At 35.8% G+C, this 23,604-nt stretch overlaps 1 long non-coding RNA gene across 4 annotated transcripts in view; it reads left to right on the top strand.

Moving 5' to 3' along the window:
* The window catches only part of LOC309499034, a 322,784-nt gene that overhangs the window by 11,091 nt on the left and 288,089 nt on the right, over positions 1-23,604 (top strand). For all 4 annotated transcript variants that reach the window (XR_014206103.1, XR_014206104.1, XR_014206105.1 and 1 more), the window contains exons 2-3: positions 3,805-3,930; positions 8,861-8,960. This is a non-coding gene — a long non-coding RNA (uncharacterized lncRNA). The remainder of the gene's footprint in view (positions 1-3,804; positions 3,931-8,860; positions 8,961-23,604) is intronic.

The raw sequence follows: 23,604 nt of genomic DNA, 5'->3' as shown, positions 1-23,604 counted from the left end.
GTGCGGGCGGGTATAGATATATACACTAGATGTCGCCTTGGCTACTGCAGTTCATTGGAACGAAACCGTAGCCAAGGCGACATCTAGTGTATCTATACCCGCCCGCTCCCTCAGATCACTGGACGCGGCTGTGTTCAAGAGGTAACAACGATATAAATACTGTTCGTTTTCTCACACAAACCGCTCGTTTCGTGTCTTGGGCCATCAATGTGTACTTACGATGGGGAATTGTTTAATTTGGACGATGGGGAATTGTTTTAATTTGGACTCTGTGCTTGCTCTTTGAGATGGTGACCATAAGCCTGCATTATATGACTGACAGACAAGAACGGTTTGACCTAAAAATATCAAAATTGAAACTACTGCGGAAAAAAAGACACCTACATCTTGGATGCCCTTGAGGTAAGCTAAAACATACCAAAATTGTATTTCAAAGTGAACTATCCCTTTAAACTGATTTAAAAAATTTGACTTATTTGGATGAGTTAAAACAATGTAAAAACATATGTTGTCATAAGTTATTGACCATATATATATATATATATGCTACATGCTACAATCAGTAAGTATTATTTTATCAAATGCCAGAGATGAGTGTGTCAAAGTAATCAGTGTTGGGGTAGTTACTCAAAAAAAGTAATTAGTTACTAGTTACTTCTGTAAATTGTAATGAGATTACTTTACTAGTTACTGCATTTGAAAAGTAACTTCACTACTTATTACTTTACTTTCCCATTTCTTAATTTACCCTGTAGATACGGACAAACATCATAGCCCTATCATCACTTAGCCTGTCCGCATAGTGTTTATAAATATATCCTATACAAAATGGCATGTAAAACCATATGAAAGAACAATATCCATGTCTGCACAAAGAAATATGCCTCACTCTAAAATCCACAAACAACAGGATAAAGGACAAATGTCCGCGGTGGTAGACACATAATCAGGGCTGGACTGGGACAAAAAAAAATCGGCCCTGGCATTTTGGCCATAATAATAATAGCACACTAATAGACATGTATTGTAAAACAAATGCACTGAAAAATAAAGGAAACTTTCACAATTAGTTTTGTACTAATTTCTGTACTTGAAAGAGATATAAGCACATGATCTTTTATTTTGACGGAAACTGCATCAAGCTTTTATTTTGGCGGAAAACATGGTTTACAAACGCGTCTCATTAAATGTATAGTAAATTACGGTAATCGTCAACTATGCATGATGTGGAAATAATGCGTTACTGGGTAATGGGTTCCTACACTCATGACAAAGCCTATAAGTGTTTTGAAAGTAACTGTTAGTTCTGCTTACCGCAGGCTCTACACTTTCTCATCTCTGTCCTTATCCTCCTCACTATCTCCATCATCAGCCACAGGAGCTGATGAAGGTCCTGCTGCTGCAGAAAACATTTTGACACATTTTACAGCGTCTGCTTGAAGGGCCTGTGTCTATTTTTCACGCTATTTCTCTGCACATTCCTTGCGACAAGAAAAAACAGAAAAAGAAAAAAAGTATGAGATGTCAGCCCAAAAGGCACGTCAGCCCACTGGGAATCTCCCGGTAGTCCCGATGGCCAGTACTTGCTGCCTGGGCATAGAGTGCATTTCACGCGAATATTTTTGTCCTTTCGAGCCATCAACTGAAAGTAATGTGAATATCGCCACTGGCCGAAACCCCCTATCTCCGTCTCCGTCTCCATTTCCCGCTCCCCTTCGCACCAGCAGCTACGTCACTCAAATCGATCTCTATGACAACGGTGCAAGCACACACACACACACACACACACACACACAGACAGAGGCATGCACGCACCACTTAAACAGATCAGAGCTTTACACGCAGGCAAACACGGCTTGGGTAACGCAGGAAAGCGCGTTCCTATAGTCTAGTAAAGTAGTGTAGGCCTAGTTACCGATATTTTTTTGTGTAATGCGTTACTTTATTTCGTTACCCAAAAAAGTAGTATCGTTACTGTAATCCGTTACTTTGTAACTCGTGACCCCCAACACTGAAAGTAATGTACAATACCCTTATGAAAAAGAAGTTTATTCAAGTGTTCTATTAGTATGTACATCTTTTAAACTAAAAATAAGAAAGTATACTTTCAGTCTACATTTTATATAGGGGCCGCCTACTTCTCAAAAATATACTTTATTTACCTCTCAGAAATATACTTAAAATTACACTAAAGTGTACTTGACTTATACTGAGAGAAAAGTCCAAGTATATTTGGACTGTACTTGTACTCAATCTTTTGATCGAGATATAATTAAAAGTAGGCTATAATTAAGTATTCAAAGTATCCTTGGCTTGTAGTTGTGTTAACTCTTTTGGTCAAGTAGCCTATTAAATTACTTTTTTTCATCCATCGTTTTTCATATCACAGTCTTATGAAACTTACATTGTTTGAAAATATTGATTAGAATATTGATATAAAACAGATACGTATCTGTATTTTTGTGTAGGCTAATCCACTTGTAGTATATAGGAATTTACTCTAATTCTAATACTCTAATTCTACTTTTCCCCAGTGAATTTTCCAGCTATCCATGTTTTCACTGGTATACGGTAGGGGGCGCTATGACACATCTTCTAGTACAGAATCTCGGGATCAAAACACTGGTGAAGAAGAAGCTGAAACAAGTGATAGAAGATTGCTCACTCAAATGTAAAATAACGTGGTCATCAAACATTAAACAGCGTGTAAATCAAAAGTGCTTAATATTACCCAATGAAATGTAGCGTAACCCATGAAGAGAAAACGACTGTGAAGCTTTGGGGATGTTGGACTCGATCTAACTTACTCCATCTGTGTTTTGATCATCGTTCTCAATCTGATCAAGGCGTAAGTCTTTGACAAAAATGTGATTTTCTCAACTTTTTTGTTTAAAATGTTGCCTTTCTTTATGAAACGTAACGACATTCAAGTGTTGATTAAAAAAGGATGCATGAAGCTAATCAAATGTTTTTAAAATTAAAGTAGGCTACAGGTATTTTTCAAGTAAAAAAATAACATCTACATACATAGTAGTATACTGCAAGTGCAAAAAATAATATACAAATAGTAAACTATATAAGTATAATGTTATGTTCACTTAAAGAAAACTTACAAGTATACTTGCAGTATAAAGTACTAGTGGTTTACTGAGAGGACACTTCAGTGTTTACTTTCTTAAACACATTTTTTTTACTACTTGTATTAAAATAGTAAACTACTGGTATACTTATAAGTTCACTTGTACAGATGCATTACAAATGAGAAACTTAGTTGTGTACTTAGTGTACTACTCTTACACTAATAGTACACTTACTTTTATATACTAAAAGTGGGCCAATTTACATTTACATTTACATTTATTCATTTAGCTGACGCTTTTATCCAGAGCGACTTACAATTGCTATATATGTCAGAGGTCGCACGCCTCTGGAGCAACTAGGGGTTAAGTGTCTTGCTCAGGGACACATTGGTGTCTCACAGTGGATTCGAACCCGGGTCTCTCACACCAAAGGCATGTGTCTTATCCACTGCGCCACCACCACCCAATTTAGTCCCAAACAGTATTGAAATAGTACACTTACAAGTTTACTACAAGTACACATTCATAATAGTATACTTACTACATAAAGTATACTTAAAAATATACTTGAACATTACTTAAGTATACTTCATAAAATGAACTTGAAGTATACTTCTTTTCGTAAGGGTGTGGCTGGTTTGACGTGTGTGTGTGTGTGTGTGTGTGTGTGTGTGTGTGTGTGTGTGTGTGCGCGCTTGTAACAGCATTGAGTTTTTCATTACAGAACTGAGTCTGTGTTGGAGGTAAGGAGTGGCATTTCCATTTGGCCTAGAGGAATTACTTCATAACTTAATTGTCCATTTGATAAAAATGCTGTTCCTCGGAAGACTGAGTCCCCAGTTCAAAATCTGTGAGTATTGTCGTAAATCAAGCAATAGATAAGTCTCTTCACATTCCTTTAATGTTGGGTCCCTACCATAAGATCATTACAGTAAAAAAAATGACAAATTTGATTGATTAAAATGGCACCAGGCGACTTCGGCTAAACCACACTAAGTGATGTGACACTGCAGTTTCCGCATCATATTTCTGTCAAGACAATGATGGTAAAAAGCGTTGTTGGCATGTGATATCTGACAACACAAGCCATCTGCCTGGATATGAGGCTAGATTTATGACAGGGTTTAAGTGGGCTGCACAGGAGTAGCGAGAGAAAAGTAGCCGTTTTTGAGCATTGTCACTTTTCAAATGATCGTAAATTCTGTTAAGGGGACACTTAAGTGGCTTGACAAACTGCCAGTCGTAAAGGTATGTACCATGCTAGTTAGCTCTGGCCCTCATGCCTGACACAGTCTCTTAAATGTTTATGCTCTGCACAGTTAAAAGATGCGCTAGCTTTGCCGTATGTTAATACAGAATACATTGACTTTATCCTCTCTTTATCACCACCAAAATAAAGAATGGTCCACAACAAGCAGCAACAGACAAATCAAAACCTCCCTATTGATCAAGAAATAATAAAATAATGAAATACTTCAGGTCATGTAATGAAAAGGAAAATGGAATCTTGCACATATAGGATAGTCTAATGTATTTCTATTATTTTTTAAATATAAGTCACAGATGTAGTAGTAGTTATTATTATTATTATTTTTATTGACTTACTAAATATCTTCAGATCTTATTATTATTTTTTAAATGTAAGTCACAGATGTAGTAGTAGTTATTATTATTATTATTTTTATTGACTTACTAAATATCTTCAGATCTTATTATTATTATTATTATTGTTGTTAACTTTTATTAATGCACCATGCACAACACACAACACACAATTTGATATAAAACTACTTGTAAAACAAAAATATTGTCGTTATTGTCGAAGCCTACATGTTCATAATGTGAAGTTTATTAATAAAGCTTGCCTCAGGCCCATTCGTGTTGTGCATGTTTTCTACATTAATGCGATAAAGCTGCCTTTGCTAGCAAGTAAATGTAGTACATTTTGTTCATATCCATTTTGTTAATGGATAATTAAATAATTAAAATGTAATCTGTTCAGCTGTTCATTATTGTAAGACTGTAGCGTGTATACTTTTACCAAGCATGATCATCTTTATTTATTTCATTTATTATGTACACCATTATTTTAATTAATTAATTTATGAAATTACTAAAGATTTAACAGATGAAACCACCACATGGCTCTATTGTAGCACAGCTTTTGTCATTATTCTTCGATTCTAATTCATTCATTCCATTGAGTGCGAGCAACAACTGCGTCTGATTGTCTATCAAACGAATCCCCATATTCACAGGAGCGCAGAGGATTGAGTACACTTACAGAAACCCATTAGCCTAGTTTCTCAGACTTATAGTAGAAAAAAAAAATCAAGCCAATCATCAAGCACAGACCACACATGTCCACAAGAAATGTCTTTTGCCACTCACATCACCATCAGAAGGATAATGATTCTCAATCCATCATTAAAATTTGCCTTGAGGCTTTTTGTCGCATCAGTCTCACACTTGTCTCTTGAGGCAGGTTGAGTCTTGCTTGACACGTTATTGTTTACCCACTAAACCACACAAAAGTGTGTGTGTTTGTAGTCCTGAATCTCTATAATCAGCTATTTTGATTGATGTATGTCTGACGTTATTAAAACTTGCAAAATGGATCACAATCACACTTACAGCTCACATAGAAATACAACACATTGGTTTCGGCATATAGAGGAGACTGGGACTGGTTGTCACAAAGTTTTGACTAACAGTGCTTTTGTTCATTATGTTAAACTATTGTAAACCATGCCCTCAAAAGTAACATTTTGTTTGTCAAAAAAGGTATTCATTTTTTTAGCCAACCTCTTGTTCTAATAACAGTGGAAATGTTCAACAGTCTAGCATAGAGAATATAATATCTTAATAATGTCATGCCTTTTAGTCACATTTAGTAAATTAAAGCTGGGCAAAATATAGTTTACATTTTGCAAAAATACAAGCAATCAAACAGATAAGATATGCTATACATACATTTGTAATATATAACTAATCTGGATTACATAATCAGATTCCAAAAAATGAAATCCTTGTAATTGGATTATATTACATTTTAAAACACTCATAATCAGATTACAGTTACTTTTATATTGATTACATGATTACTTAATATTTACAAAATGACGGTAAATTATTCAGAATTCATTGATTGGTGTTAGTTAGCATAATGTAGCCTATTGTTTAATGCACTTCATGTTGTTGATAACAAAACAAAAAAATCATTTTTCTTTCTCTTTGTATTTTTTATCAATATGGTACTTTATCAGTATAATAAGATTATACTTCTCAAATCAATGTTATAAACAAGTTAGGTCAAAAGTAATCTAAAGCAATCAATTGTCAGATATATTACCTAAAATGTGTAATGTAATAGATCACATATACAAACTACCATTTGTATTATATAATTTGTATTCAGCAATAGACTACAATTTAAATATACATATATACATACACTGTAAAAAAAAATTACATCCCCAAGTCAAAAATTTCAAGTGACCGATAACATCTAAATTTTTCAATTAGTCTGACGGATTGTTTCTCATTGAGCCAATGTTAACAGACTATTGCAACAAGAATTTCACTTGGGCCAATTGAAAAATTTTGATGTTATCGGTCACTTGAAATTTTTGATTTGGGAGGGTTAGAATTTTTTTACAGTGTATATATATATATATATATATAGTGATCAAATAAGTAGCCCAGTGTTAAATATTAGTATTTTTGGTCATCTATTGTTTAGTCCACCCTAAACACTAGATGGCACTGTTTGACCAGCAATGCTATGGTATAGGCCTGTGTTTTTCGAGGATCTCCTCTCCTCACAGTGCAGACAGAGTTATCATTTACTAGTTGAGTGGGATCTGCCATTGCTGTTATCTTTTAATAGATTTGTACGGAGGGAAAAGCAGGTGCCTCTTGTTAATGTGTCCAATTGCCCAAGTTGCCTACTGAATGTGGTGCATCCATCATTGTCTGCTACTGTGACACCCTGTCATCCGCCCTCAGTGGCACAAGCCATGCAGACGCACAGTAACAGATGAGCTTCCTCATGGGCACCGTGCACGCTCAACACAATCAGCACAAACACACACACACACACACACACACACACACACACACACACACACACACACACACACACACACACACACACACACACACACACACACACACACACACACACCATACACTACTCCTAAACTCTTGCTGTGTCTACACTGCTGGTGAAAAAGAATATTCTGATTTCATCAACAAAGTTGACTACAACACAATTGTCTAAGCCAGTGATTCCCAAAAAGGGGGATTCAAATTTGTTCCGGGGTACTTGGAAATATTTAAATTTAGCTTTGAATGATGACTTTTATCAATATTATAGTGCTATTATTAGGTCAGAATATTTATAGAATTAATATCCTAATTTAAATAAAGTGTTATTTATTTATTTATTTATTTTAATTAACTTCTTTTCTTTTCTTTTCTTTTCTTTTCTTTTCTTTTCTTTTCTTTTCTTTTCTTTTCTTTTCTTTTCTTTTCTTTTCTTTTTAATGCCTTTGCACATTCAGCTAATTTTTTAAGGGTGTAGTTTTTGGTTCGTTAGGTTATGTTATATTTGTTGAGCATTGATAAGTTCTACCATACAAAAATTGTGAATAATTTCATATTGACCAAAAAAAACTATCTGGTTTCATGAACCTATCTATCTATCTATCTATCTATCTATCTATCTATCTATCTATCTATCTATCTATCTATCTATATCTATCTATCTATCTATCTATCTATCTATCTATCTATCTATCTATCTATCTATCTCTCTCTCTCTCTCTCTCTCTCTCTCTCTCTCTCTCTCTCTCTCTCTCTCTCTCTCTCTCTCTCTCTCTCTCTCTCTCTCTCTCTCTCTCTCTCTCTCTCTCTCTCTCTCTCTCTCTCTCTCTCTCTCTCTCTAGGTTCTGTGTCAGTGAAGGGGTGTGTGAGCCAGTGAAGGGGGTATATATAAAACATTTGAGAAACACTGATCTACACAATGTTTTTCTCAGTGTAGATGGATTATTACAGAGTAGAGGATATATGAAATCACGATGTAATGATAATATTGACATATTCATTGTATTATCTAGATGGATAGATCGCATTTCTGCAAAACGGTACAATCAGTGCAACCTGTGATGAAATATCCTATTCTTCATTGATGTAGTCACAGATGAACTGTGTGAAGAAAGCTTGTGGTGCCTCTACGTTATGATTTGTTATTTAGCGTCGCATTAATGTAGTAAAGATGCACAACACGAATGGGCCTGAGGCAAGCTTTATTAATAAACTTCACATTATGAACATGTATGCTTCCATATGGCCCACTTAAGTGGAAAGGCATTTTACAATCAGTAACACTTTCAGCTTGATTCTCTAGTCAACACTACATGTGTAAATATGTTCATGGTTTGTGGCCCTATTGTTGGGACATGGCTTTTGCAGCTGCGCCTGCATTACCAGGTTAATATATTGTTAGGGCTCTTGTGATGACTGAGTCTTAGAGAGGTTAATGTCAGTACCACTTTAACAAAAACCTGTGATGCAGCAGGCCAGAGTTTGAGACATGTGCAACCTCCACATTCTCATCACCCCCAAGAGTCCTTCCAGTCTCAGCTTAAAAAGGCTTTGGGTGTATCATAAATATGGCCCTGGTCACATCTTGTGCTTTTTAATAGAAGAGGGCAATAGGGTTTATTTCTTGTCCTTTGATTTCATTTTTTCTTTGGTTTTTATTTCTTTTTCTTTAGCCTGAGGCTCTTGAGCTGAAGTTTTCTCGTTTTCCTGTTGTTGGAAAGCAGTAAAGACCACAAGGTCAGAGTTCCCGACCTCAGTTTTCACGGCATGCAGGTAATTATGACCATGGTTCCTCGTTTTCAGGTTTAAGCTAAAAAATAATTGCCCTGCTGGCATCATTAAAATCTGCTTAACTGATTTGTGTAGCACCCTTGCTAAAGATTTGAGTAAACTTTGTAATCCTAAACTGTTGAGTAAAATGAATTAAATGATTTAGGTCTTTTGTAACACCAAAAACAGTCAGCTTAATATTTTTTGACAAGTGTCATTTAATTACATAAACACTTTTTGTTGCTGTGTTTTACGACTTCTATGTAAATGTCCTCTTTGCGACGCAGAGCCGTAGGTGCTACACACAGGCAGAAACAACACAAGGTGTGACAAACTTTTCCACATTTATTCCTCACTCTTAAAAATAAAGTTTCCAAAAGAGTTTTTTTTGCAGAGATGCCATAGTAGAATTATTTTAGGTTCCCCAAAGAACCTTTCAGTGAACAGTTCTTCAAAAACCAAATTTTCATAGTGTAAAGAACCCTTTAATGATCTAAATAACCTTTTCCCACTATAACAAAACTTTTTTGTAATGGAAAGGATCCACTGATTTTAAAGGTCCTTCATGGAACGATCCATACCAATAAAGAACCTTTATTTTTAAGAGGTCTTTTGGAATAACAAATTACCCATGTGCCATATTAAATGATGAAATATCATCAAAATCTCATCATAAATCAAGATCAGTGTAACTTGCGCCAGTGAAAGTAGAAAAATCAAAGATTTTCTAATTAAATGTAACCATAAAAGATAATCAGAGATAACTGAGTTTGTTTTAAATCCAACATGTAAATTTAATATGATAAGTAGAACATACTAGACTAACCATAAAATGTGAACTTTCTTATTTTTGATCCTGATCCCATGCCGAGACTTTCTTCAAGGTTTACACAATTTGAAATGTCTCTTAAGACTGCTTTGAGTGGTAACCCAGCCAATTTATGCAACAGATTCAATGGGCCATTGCAGCCTGCAGTCAAGCTCAAATGGAAACTCTAATAGTGGTTCGCCATTTGGCTATGTTATTGTTTTCTTTAGTATTACCCAGTTGGGAAAAGTCAATGGCAGAGTGGAGAGGTCCTCTCTTCCATCTCTAGAGCTAATTTGGTTGTGCAGTTCTGAGTGCTTAATTTTGCACTCAGTCGCTTTCTAAGGTTAATCGCGGGACAGCAGTGTTTATGTTGCAGTAATACGGGCCCAACTCCCTTGCTAAATCTTGTAGGCTCAGAAATATGCATCCTCCACCCCCATCTGCCCCCTGTTCAGTGAAGGAAAAAAAGAAGAAAGACAAATGTGACGTTGAACAAAAGACAGAGGAAAGTCGTTCCAATTAGCCACTAATGAGACAAGCTCATGAGGATTTCCAACTCCACAACGTGTTAGCATTTACCGTGCCCCTCGCCGAAGCCCCGCGCAGCGCGACAAGGGAAATGTGGCGAGAGAACATATCTGTCATGATTGCCTACACATGGCTGCGGGGCTTGCTCTTTGAGATGTGAGCAGGAAGGAACGCCTCACTTATGGTCAATGTAAAAACACCAAATTGACATGCTGAGACCATTTTTCTGTGTTTATCTATCCTGCTACAGCACCCAACCCTTCACCCCCTCTCCCAAAATGGATCCTCAAAGAACAAGGAACAAAGTTGCACACCATACGTTCTCAATTTTCTCAATGTGGTGAAAGGGGGGAAATTCATATAATAACTGAAAAATAATATGTCAAGAGAATAACCAGCACTCCCTGTAGCCTCTGAGATACTTTTATCAGAAATGTCTGGCTGAAAACGGGAACAGAAATATGTTTTTGTAATGTGCCTCCGTTGAAAGCCTGGGGTGATCTTTTTCTAGCTGCTAAAATGGCCACATGTTGGGTTAGACAAGAGAATCTTGTCTGCAGTGAAGTGTAACGTGATGCTATCATTTAGAAACCACCAGCATTAGCATTAACGTCAAGATTTTTGTTTTGTATACGTCACATGCTAATGCAAACGTTGGTGAGTGTGCTTCTACAAACCACAATAGCTGTAGACAGGTTTGTTTACCCCTGAAACTATAAAGATGGAGCTGAATTGAATTGGACAGGAAACACACACTGTAATTTTATTTGGTGTCGGGGAACTATGTGTGCGTGCATGCTAACTAACTGCGCCACCGGACCCGCCAGAGCTGCCAGCGCCTCGCATCAGGATTTCTAGCATTAATTTAAGTCTGAACACATCCATAAATAAATAATGAAGGAAATAATGAAAATAATATTACATTTGGCAGCAGGCTTGTTTCACATTTCCTCTTAGCCCACGTACTGCGCTAGCTAATTAGCTTTCTAAGGAGTTGTCCTCCTTTCTGTAAATTGAGTTCCTGAGTAAAAAAGGCTCTCAAAAAGCTGTATTCTGATGAAAGACAAAAACATCACAAATGCAAACAAAACAGTCACATACATGTAAAGGTCTCAGAAAAGGCTACTGAATATTTTGTACTCATTGCTTAGTAATAACTCATCACAGAACTTCTAAGAATGTTTTGCTAATGTTCCCATTAAGTTACTGAATGAAAACATAATTTCTAAATGTTTTTTGAACGTTCAAAATATCCAGATTTTCCAATGTCTTGCAAAATTGAAGGGACTCAAATAAAAAAAAAAAATTACAATTGTAAAATGTAAACATTTAGACGGATGTCCCAAAAAAAACAACAACAAAAAAACGTTTCATGAACAAAAAATGTATAAATAACCTTTTTGTATGAACGTTTTGAGAACATTATTATAGACAAGATAACTTTGAATTTACATTCTACTAACGTTACTGGAAGTTTTTCTGGATAATTTTGAGAGAACCTTTCCAGAACATTAGCCAAAGTTCTGAGATCTTTCCCTATTAAATGGGATGTGGCTGTATGTTATAAGAAGACTGTAGAAGCCAATCCTCATCATCCTTTTCATTGAACTTGCAGTTACTAAAACAGTGTTGAGGCCTTTAACCTCCCCCTGCCTACTTGCACACTCTTAACACTCCCACTTTAGGATCTTACCTGCTCCACCTTGTGCCCTCCAATGCTTCTCATAAAAAGCTTATATGTGCAGGGACAGAAGCTGTGGCTCAAGGTAGCCTCTACTTTTTATTTGAGTCTTAAAGAAGACCGTAAACCTTTAGCTCCAGAAACAACCTCCGGCACCTAGAGCTTGCGTGCTCTCTTTCCTCATTAGACCCCAGTCCCAAAAAAAAAACATGTTCAAACGACTTCTTCCTCGCAATGCGTTTACTGCTAATTAGTTTGCTTTGTAAGGTTAGATGTGCGGACGGAGCAACTTTGAAAGCGTTTGGCGGCCATCTGTGTGAGCACAGCGATAACTATGTACAGATGGCCCGCACTCGAGACAGGTTGCTTCAGAGAGGAAAAAAGCAAAGAGATGTTTTTAGTTTATGTTAATAAGATTTATGGCCATACTCACAGGTAACCTATTTGGCAGTAATGGTGACTGTTAGTCATTTGAGGAGGAAAAAAAAAACGATAAAAAGTTTCGAAGAAGAAAAGTAATTGAAGCGAATGAATATAGACCAAATAAAAGGCTTGTTCCAGTATTAAATATTTTTCTGTGATCTACTAACTATTAGGTACCTAGGGTTATTAGTCCTTCATACCATTTTTCTACTTCTATTTTGTTTTCTGCTTCGCTGTTTCTACACTGCCACATATTGAATCAATTGGTTGTCAGCTACTTGAGAAAAATACTTAATTTAACCAAGTTAAATTGCCATTACTTACTCAGTGAACCAGGTAACTCAAGAAAAAGGTAATATTGCCTGGTAATTGTTGGACACGGTCACAAAATTTTCAAACATAATCAAATAAGTGAAGTGACATTTGTAATTTATGCCTTTACCTCAGACACAGGTGTTTACATACTGGTTTCAGCCATTTTTCATTTAAGAAATATGAAGAATGTTAATTTGAATTTTTAAAAGATATGGGAAGATATTTTATAATATCTTTGTGTGTACAATAATGTGAACAAAGAGAAGAAGATTCTTTTTTATTTTAGACTGACATTCTACATTTTGTGTGAAATCTGTCCCAGTCACTTCACTGCTTTAGTGCCTCCTTTTCTGGACAACATATAAACTCTTCTAACTTTACTTTTTAAAGTTGCGCTGAATTAGTGCTGGCCCATGACCAGGTTCCTCATCTGGTTTAATATAGAACAAGAGAGATTCTGTATGACCGCACACAATATGATTCCCCTCCGTAGTCTGTTGATTTGGCTGTGTTAGCCACGTGCTATAAAACGTTGCTAATTTTATACGTGGCTAGATTTTATTTTATCAAATATATCACCCAGCTCCTTAATTAACAAACTTCATTTTGGATCATGGGAGAGGATTTGCACTAATTCAGTGTTTACTTTACAGACATAGTGAAATAAACTTCATCTTGTTGCCTTTGAGTGGCTAATTCTGCTAACTGCTTTCACAAGTAAACACTCTGTTAGCATGGCCCATCACAACACACATCAGCTTAGCTGTAATGGAGTCCGGAGCTTTTGGGAGGTTAAGAGTGTTTTTATAACTTAAGAGGACTTGATAAGAGAAAGCTGTATTTACAGTGGATCAGTTTGACAGCTTTTCAAAGGGCGCTATCTATAAGTGGCTATTTTTGAGCCATAGAGAGACTGTCCTCTTAGCTGAAGTCCTCATTAGGGAAGGAAATCGAGAGGAAGCTGAGAACAGAGAGAAAGAGGGAGATAAAAATATGTTCAAATAACATCTTTGTAATGTCAGTGCACATTTTTCCTTCTGTGCTTGCATTATGCATCTTCATACTGTTAAAAACTCTCCAGTTATTGTTTGTACTGTCTCTGCTAGCTGATGTCTTTGCAGCCATTTGTATTTTTTTCCCCAATTGCACAATCATTTGAATCCTTTTTTTAGATGCTTGCAATATGGATAAAGTAGGCTCAAATTCTTTTAACCAATACTGAACAGCATATTTGTCAAAAGGAAATTTGTTTTAATGAATTTACTGCATACCGTGACTTTTGTTTTCTTCCATGTCTTCCATTTTTCCTTTTCATAATCTCTTATTACAAATCTCATACTATTCCATCTGTTTTTGTTAAACATTTATTCATTCCTCATCTGTTTCATAAGATGAACCAATCAAGAGTACAGACACTAGAAGGCACCCCCTCTCCCTCTCCTTCTTTTTTTCCTGAGGTTTTATTAGGAAATGGATCCCAGGTGTTCGATAAGCCTGTAGTGGACATGACAGCAGTGCAATCAAGTGTATAAATTTAATTGCAGGCTCATTTGGGGCCGTTTATTAGCCGGTTAGGGGCACCCTGCTCCACTTGAACCCTGTTATTGTGAGGCAGAACATCTGTTTGGCTCTTTTTAACTATTTGTTTCATTGCATAGTTTCACAAATGCACAGTTTTAATGGATACAGGATTATGGTAAACTGGCATTGTGGGCTTGAATGCTGTAGTTTTGTTTCGTGGAGCAATTTATGCTGTTTAAGGATCAATTTGTAGTTTGTAGTCTAAATTATAAAAGGAATCCCCAGGAAATAAATGAAAGTAATCGTTTAATTTTGTGAAGCATCATCGACTGGACCGTTTTGGGGGCCAAACACAACAAAAGACTTTAGAGCTTATTTTGTTTAATTGAATCTTATGAAATTAGATTTTCTTACTTTAATGATATTAGAGATTGTTAGGGTTTAAAATTTTGATGCATTGATTGTGCCAATTGCAATTTTAACTTGATTTATTTATTTGTTGATTGATTGGAAAGTTATATGTCTAAAGAACTTTTCCCACCAAGTCTGATGTGACAAAAATACATGAAAGTATTTTTTTTTTAACAATATTGGAACCAAACATATCAAGTTCAATGCTGAATTGTCCTTCTCCGAAAAAACTTTAAATTAATAACTAAATCATTTTTGGCATCCAAATAATTAAAAGATTGATCCCGCTTTTGAATAAAACAAATTACAAGTTATTGCCGTACAAGGAACGTGTTTTTGTTGAGTTTACTGAGCGGGTCTCAGTGATGATGAGTGTGCAGGGATTGTTTCGTCATTTTGATTGTGATTTTTTTAATAATGTGTGATTTTCATATTTATGTACATTGTTTGTTTTTGTGTGTACGCATGTTGAAACTCATTGACAAAATTTCCTCATGGGGATAATAAAAGTCAACAACAACAACAACAACAATGTATTATAAGTTCATAGAAATACATTGTTGAAATGTACTTATATTATTGTCAGAAACAGTGTTTGTGCAAAAAATGTGCATTGTAAATGTAAATAGTTATTTTCTGCAATAAACTTCAAGCACTTCCTCCATCATAAGGATTACCTAACAGTAATATCTTTGGACCTTCTCAGAACTTTTCCATCATTGTTTAATGTCATTTTATAGTATCTGGGCTTTAACTCAGTTTTTTTTTTTTTTTTTTTTTGAAAATGTGGACTTCAAGGATCCCATCACTTATTATGTTAACATTTGCATGTAACAAGGCCTACATTTTGCAAATCAACCGACCAATAGAAAATGTGTTATGAAACAAAACTATGATTTAAAAAAACAACAACAAAAAAAACAAAACAGATGAAGACATTTCCTCATCCTCATCCATGTATTTCTCATGGTAAATTTCTAGATTAATCAACTGTATTGTGAGAACTAAAAAATTAATAATCACTGCATGCTAATGCATCACACAAGCCTAAAGTGGAAGCGTATTTGTTTTGTAAAATGGTTTTCTCATGCCGTGCAGTCTAACATCCACATGATGTCCTCTGTAATTTGAATATTTCTATGTTAGTCAAGCATGACAACAAAATAAACAAATACATGCACTTGCTCCGGTGGCACCTAACAGCATTTTCTCGAGTGTGCAACAAGGGCTAAATTTGTCTTAGCAAAGGTCAGGCTATGATTTGTTATGAGAGCACTCGTGGGGATTTCTGATGCGCTCTGATCAATCCCACACCCCTTGACATGCACATAAATCAATGCTGTATCAAAAAAAGCCCTCCCACTGTACAAGACGAGAGCAGGGCGACGTGATAAATCCCGTACTCGCCATTTTCTGCCCCCTCCTCCACCTCTTAGATCCCGGCCCGCTGATAGATCGCAATACGCCGGCCTTGCTGTTCTGTTTGGTGGCATGAAAAAAAAGAAAATCCCCTATGCGCTAACACTCTTTGGCGTTGATGGCTTATTACCAGGCGCTGTGATTTGACGGGATGTGTTCAAGGATCTCCTGTGCGGAGGAAAAGGTCAGCAGCTTTTAGCTGCGGCTCCGCTGGAATACTAATACTGTCCTTATTCAAATGATCCGCTACATCGCTTATTAAATGGGCTCCGGTGCTTTAATTTAATAGTGCGGGAGCCGGGGCGAATGAGAAGCCTTTGCCAGGTCTGAATGAGACGCTTCTAAAGGCAGAGATCAGAAGGGGGTGGGGGTGGATTTCAGGAAGTGCAGTCAGTGTTACCGTACACGTTGGCGAACACACGAGAATGTATTTTTGCACATGATGGACAGACGTACGGTCACGTACATTCGCTTTACAACTCATAATTGGAGAATGTCCTCTCTCGCTTTCGTTCCCGTTCCACCTCTCCTGCTCCTCCTTCCACTCGGCTCTACGCAAACAGAAAGAATAGATCCATTAAGCACTTGGCTAGGCTATTAATGCTGTTTAATGTATGTGTTCTCGTTAAACCCGGTTTTGTGGATTTGAACATCGGACATGTTGTGCTTGTTTCTCATAAAGGTTGTGTTTATTGGATGGTCCAGTCTTGGAAATCTCTTTTAATCAATCGGCGGGATGGGCCTCGTGTCTAGAGAGATATCAAAATTGAGTCTTAAAGGGATAGTTCATCCAAAAAATTAAAATGATGTCATAATTTACTCACCCTTGTGTCATTCTTCAGTGAAACACAAAAGAAGATATTTTGAAGAATGTATTAGCTGGATTTATACTGATGCCTAGTGGCATGGATCATGGCATCATGGGTTTAGGCTGTAGTTTTTGTTTACCAATGCCATTGTGCAAATGTAGAAATTCTCTGTGACTGAAAGTGTCTGATAGTTTTCGGCAGTGTCTGACCCCATTAGGCGACCCACACCATGTAAAATAAAATATTCTGAGTCCTAATATCATGTAAGTACATCATTTTAATATGGAAACGCTTTAAAGAAAAAAATTGTGCATACCTTTAAAACACAATAGTGAGTTATGCGTGTATGTGCAAGAAAGACAATCATATAAAAAGAGTCTTAACAGCCATCAGCATTCATTCTGATATAAGACTGATACATTTTTGTGTCGCTGAGTGGCTAGATATGAATGATAAAGCAAGTACGCTTTAGCGTGAGTAAATAAGACATTTCTTCGTGTGCATGTTACACTCAAGATGAATTCTATTATTATACTTTTCTTCTCATGCAATATGTTAAAAATACATCTATGAAACAGTAAATAAACAACATAAACAATAATAAATAAAAAATTGTTCTGAGAAAAAGACCTCAGAGGATCTGACAGTCATGGAAGCTGACAGCCATGGACAGTAATAATACAGTTTGTATTCATAAAATGGCCATAAAATATGAAAACAATATAATTGAAGCTTAATTTGGTATTAATGTGGCACAAACCACATAAACACTTCCTGTGAAAGATAACGAATAAAAAAGTGAGTGTGGGTGAATCAGAGACAATGGAATTAATGTGTGCTCTTATCACAGATGAGCCATTACATTCAGCCTCACTATTCTGAACACACATGCACATCAATACCTCAAACAATAAATAATCAGTCCAATAGAATACACTCTCTCAACTTCCACTGGAAATCTCCCTATCATTATCACAGGGTGGGAACTGAAAACAATTAATAATCCCACAATCAGCCTTTCAGACCGCATCCATCTTGTTTTTCATTAGGCTCCTCTCTCTCTCTCTCTCTCTCTCTCTCTCTCTCTCTCTCCTAACTTTGCATCTGATCAGTAGTCTTCTCTGCAGCTTCTTAGTTTTAAAGGCCTATGACAAACAACTGTTTTCCGAGATTGCATTTACATTTATTCTCTTGGCAGATGCTTTTTACTGTGTATTCATGGTGTTTTATCAGTATGTGTGGAGGGAATCAATCCCACAGTTTTTGATGCTCTCCATATTCTACCAGTTAAGTTGCAGGTGGAGACTGTGACTCTTTATCTACTCAGTCTGGTTCATTTTCATTTTTTAACTACCATTACCGTCCCATGCGCATCTTTAAGTATGGCCCAAAATCTCATGATTCAGCATCCAGAGACAAATAAAATCAAATGTTTTCCCATTTTCTTCTACATTAAAATCTGTCCCACTTCCTGCGATGACTGTGGTCCAGGGTTCCCACACATTTGAAGCAATGAATTTCCATGACTTTTCCAGTCATTTGTGATTATTGGCTCAGGATTTTAAAACACATTTATAGAGATTGTGCTCATGAAGAACACATTTTATCTGATTAAAAATTCAGGGCTGGGCTAGAAAAAAAATTGAGACATACATTTTCATGACATTTCGACCAAATATACACTACCATTTAAAAGTTTGGTAATGGTGAGATTTTTTTTTTATGTTTTTGAAATAAGTCTATTATGCTGCATTTAAAATTAATTTTATTCCTGTGAAGGGCAAAACTTAATTTTCAGCATCAGTACTCTAGTCTTCAGTGTCACATGATCCTTTCAGAAATCATTTATCACCTGATCATGCTGATTTAGTGCTGAGGAAACATTTCTGATTATTATCAATGTTGAAAAAGGCGTGAACAACATGTTCTTTAATAAATAGAAAGTTCAAAATAACATTTATTTGAAAGAGTAAACTTTTGTAACATTATAAATGTCTTTACTCCCATTTAATGCATCCTTGTTGAATGAAAGCATTCATTTCTTTAAAATGGAAAAGAGCAGCTTGGATAAGACAAACATCTACTTTTGTGTAACACGTACGTCCGACATGAGGGTGAGTAAATGATGCCAGAATTGTCTTGGATTAACTGTTAATTTAATGAATTTCCACATGCAAGTTTTTGTCTTTTGGTATTTGCTATTCTTTTGTTGTGTTTTTGTGACATCATTATCATAAGATAACAGTGTGATTCCCTCCCAGCACCTCCACCTCCTCCAGGCCATAAATCAGAGTGACTATGTCATCATTGTGGGATGTGGCGGAGCTCAGTGTCGAGGCGGTTGGCGTCTCGGGTGTGAAATCACTTGACCCTTTAGCATTAACCTTTCCTCCACTGGTCCACAGGTCTCTCCCTGAGCCTGAGAACAAAAGAGGAACACTCCTGATTAAACACTAGAGTCCTCACTTGATATTAAAGCCTGGCTTAGTTGCCCATGTCCCCACTAAGACTGTGTGTGTGTGTGTGTGTGTGCGTGCTAGGGAGGAGGTAGACAGACCAGCATCCCAGTGGGAACAGTGTTTTGTCGTCCCAAGCAATGTTTACCTTCACTCCCCCTAACACACACACATAGATCTCTGTCTCTGTGGTTTGGATCGATAGGCAGAGCTAAGATGCGCTCTGAGAGGCCTGAACTCTGGAGGAACACTTGTGTGTCTGCTTCGGTTTATGCTGCATACATCACAAAAACATTCTTCATTTACTGGGTATTAACTCCTTTCCCCCCCTTTCCATATTTTTTTTGTTTATCTATTTCACTTATTAATAAATACATTAACTTTAATTTAAATTCTTGTGTGCTTCAATTACACAGAATTTTAAATACATTAATATAATTTTTTTTTATAAAACAAATTCAAATGTGCACACACACGCAAGCGCTTACACACGCATTCTTGTACATCTATCTTTGTGAGGACATTCGTTGACACAATGCAATATCTAGCTCATTTCAATAACCCATCAGAACTAAGTGTCTAACCCGAACCCGAACCCTAACCCTAAACCTATATCCCTTCACCTAATTATAACCTTATCCCTAAAACCAAGTCTTGACCTTCAAACAGGCCTATAAAGGGGTCTCAGAAGGTGAGGACCGACCAAAATGTCCTCACTTTACTCTCTTTGTCCTCACTCCGAGGGTCCTCAAACCGGTCTTCACAAAGATTTCCTTGTTTATATTTCCATTATGGATCCTCACTACAGATTAAGATTTTTTTATTTTTTTTATACTATTTCATTTTTAGTAAAACTAACAAGATAAACTTAGAATGTGATTTGCAATGTGTGTATATATATATATATATAATTTTGTTCACTTGTTTTAATAATAATAGTAATAACAATAATAATTGTTATTATTATTATTATTATTAGCATTATCATTAATATAATTAAGTTATTCTAAACGTAAATGAATATAGCCAACAATACAACTAGTATGCAACTTACTAAAATCACCACTTGTCTTTAATTATCTCTAATATAACTAACAATATAATATGAGGTATAATTTTGTCAAAAGTGTGAATGTTTATCTGTGAGAGAGTAGGGAAAGTCTTAAACGTTTCCTAGCTACACGTTAAATTGTGAAAGCTCTTTGTGTCCCGTCCCAGAGGCCGGAGAAATAGTGTGTGAGAGAGTCCCCGTTCTGTTGTTCCACCCCCCTCATACTTATCTCTCTGCCCTGTCATGTTCCTTACATCAGGAGAAAATAATTAATTACTCAGTCCACTCATGATTTATGATATTACTGACATAATTAATGAAACACATCAATTTTCCTGTTTAATTGAAGGGGGCCGCAGTGCACGTCTGGCACAGTTAAAGGATTCACATGACAGAACAGGGCAAAATAGACACCTTCCCATTTTTTTTCTTTTATTTCACCCTCTCCCTCCATATTTCTCTCTCTCTCTCTCTCTCTCTCTCTCTCTCTCTCTCTCTCTCTCTCTCTCTCTCTCTCTCACACACTCTGTAGCCTGTTATTAACAAAAGTGCATGACAACTTAGCAATATCTGCAACATTAGACGTTAGGCGGTGAATAGAGTCAAACACCCAAGCAGTTGTTTTATTGTGCATATTTACACAGATGCAGACACACTGTACATTAATGCATATGTCTATATTGTATATATGATTTATGAGGCGCCATTTCTAGACGTGTACAGCTCTCCCTCTTGCCTGAAGACAATAGACAGCTAGGTAAGCCATGAATATTTAATTTCCAAGCAGAAGGTATAGAATATGCTCATGTGATGCATCTAAAACAGTCATGTCTGACAGAACCAAGAAGTCTAGGAGATTTGACTGTTTATTGATTTATACATTTATAATTTATTTTCTGTGTTTCTGTGGCGTGTTAACTCTTTCTGCCAATGTTAGCAGGTCTATAATGCTTGACGATTATTATAATTATAATTAGTAGTAGTATTTTACATTTTGCTTTTAAATATCAAATATGATGTAGCTTCAAGAATTTTTGAATGGAAAGAGAACAACACAAGAGGTCACACGCACACATTATATATATATATGAAGAGTTCAGATGCAAAAGCCTCTAAGTGCCATCTGAAATTTTCTTCTAGAATGATCATTTTTATCAAGCTTGTATGTTTATGTTCAGTTATTTCACTTTAATGGCAATGAAAATTACCTATTAATTGTCAGTAAAGTGAAATTACTGAACAATCTTGATTAACAATGATTACATTGAATCAGTATGAGTACAATGAGTACAAGAATCAATTCTTGATTACAATCTTGATAAAAATGTTCATTTTAGAAGAAAATTTAAGATGGCACTTAGAGGCTTTTGCATCTGAACTCTTCATATATATATATATATATATGTCTTCTTTTAAATAATTACATATTACTAAAATGTATTATATCCTAATGTCAAAAAAGTGTCATAAAAACTGATTCTCAGTTATTCTAAGAAAATAATAAAGCTGTTAGAAATCATATTTGAGCTCAAAACAATCTAAATGTCTCAGACAAGTCAGCAAAAGTTTAGAGAGAAAGCAAGATGACGAAACAACAAAAAGTAAAATTCAACAATTTCAGCCATGCATTTAATTCCGCTAAGGCACATCGTGAAGAGGAAATCAAAAATAATTTAAATACAAAAATAAAATACAAAGTAATTAATTAATAATAAAAAAATAAAACAATCCAACTCACAAAGAGCATTTCATGTGCTTGTGATTGGGCACTTTGAGTTGACCTAGTCAACTGCGGGAATGTGGCGGGCCGGGTGTGAGTGTGCATGTAACTGTGCTGGGGGGAGATTAGTGGCCATGGAAACACACAGCCATCCCTGTTTTTAGAAAGACAAACTCTACATGTGAGTGATTGACAAGTCTTTCCCTCTCCAGCTGACCCATAGAAATTAGCAAGTTAGAGTTATTCTGCTGCAGAGCTTTGAAAGAGGGTGGGGTGGGGGTTTGGATACTTTAAAGTGGCTCTCGAAAATGCTCCTCTGTATTTGCATGTGAAACATTGCTGTGTTTTACCGTTGTGGTGTGTTTTAGGCTTTTGGCTTCACAGCATTCTCTGTGATTGGGTTGTCTCGACAGTGACAAACTTTATTTCCAGTCTGTGTGTGAGTGTGTTTGCATTTGTGTTTGCTCTTCATCTGCTTTATTGCTCTTAGACTTGATGTATTGATTTGATTGGTTGATTAAAACTCGTCTAAATGTCAGTGTGACAGTCAGTGACTGATGTTCACATAGAGGTTGAGTTCTTCTGAGACTCTTAAAGTCTGCCATGTGATTTGAAATTAAAAAGGGGTTTATTTTACACTGAAATGTATTCTTTCTCTTTATCATTTAACCATCAATGCAAGTGTTTCGGTAATATTGTTATAAAAAGTATAAATGCCAGACTTCACCACATTTATTCATTCATTTATGTAGCATAACATTACTTTTTTTTTTTTTTTGTCAATCCTGTGGAATATCTGGTAAAATTTTGTCAGAAACACCTGTACTTCTAGATTTTAACATCATTTTACATAGTTTACAAAGGCTAAGAACTTTTTAATATTTGAACAGAAGGGGGCAGCGTTGTTCTTCCAAACTCAATCTCACTGCATTCGTTTGTAGGATGGGTGAAATTAAGAAGCAGGATCATACTGTCTTTCTTCGAAGAAAGTTGATAAAAAACATTATAGGAATCCTTAATATCCGTAATATTTTTTAGCCAGACATTCTTAATTGACTTTAAAAAAAAAAGTTAAATAATTAGGTAAAAAAATAAACAAACTGTACATGACCATTTTTAAAGTTCACATCAATACCACAATTTAATGTCAACCCTGACAATCATAAAATAATCAAAATATTTTGTACCAGAAAAACACTTTTTTATTGACAAAGTCATAAAATGCATGCCAAAATACTAATTCTTGTTAACAATGCAGTGTTATAAGGGTAAATTTGTCAGTAATACAGACATTTAATTATAATGCTGAAAACTTTAAGTGTGCGTGTTTTTTCTTTTTTACTTGCCAACATGTAAGTTTTGTTTTACCTACCTTGTAATTAAATCTGTCTGTACGTACAGTATTTGTTTTCATTATGATATCTCTGAATTCTGAAGGTGCTTTGTGTCCATCATGTCTTTTGTGATGTTTCAGACGGGGCATGAGACATGACATAAAGCAG

The sequence above is a fragment of the Leuciscus leuciscus genome, assembly GCF_965113295.1.
Source record: "Leuciscus leuciscus genome assembly, chromosome: 5".
In the NCBI taxonomy this organism is placed as follows: Eukaryota; Metazoa; Chordata; class Actinopteri; order Cypriniformes; family Leuciscidae; genus Leuciscus; species Leuciscus leuciscus.
This window is presented reverse-complemented; position numbering and strand designations above follow the sequence as displayed.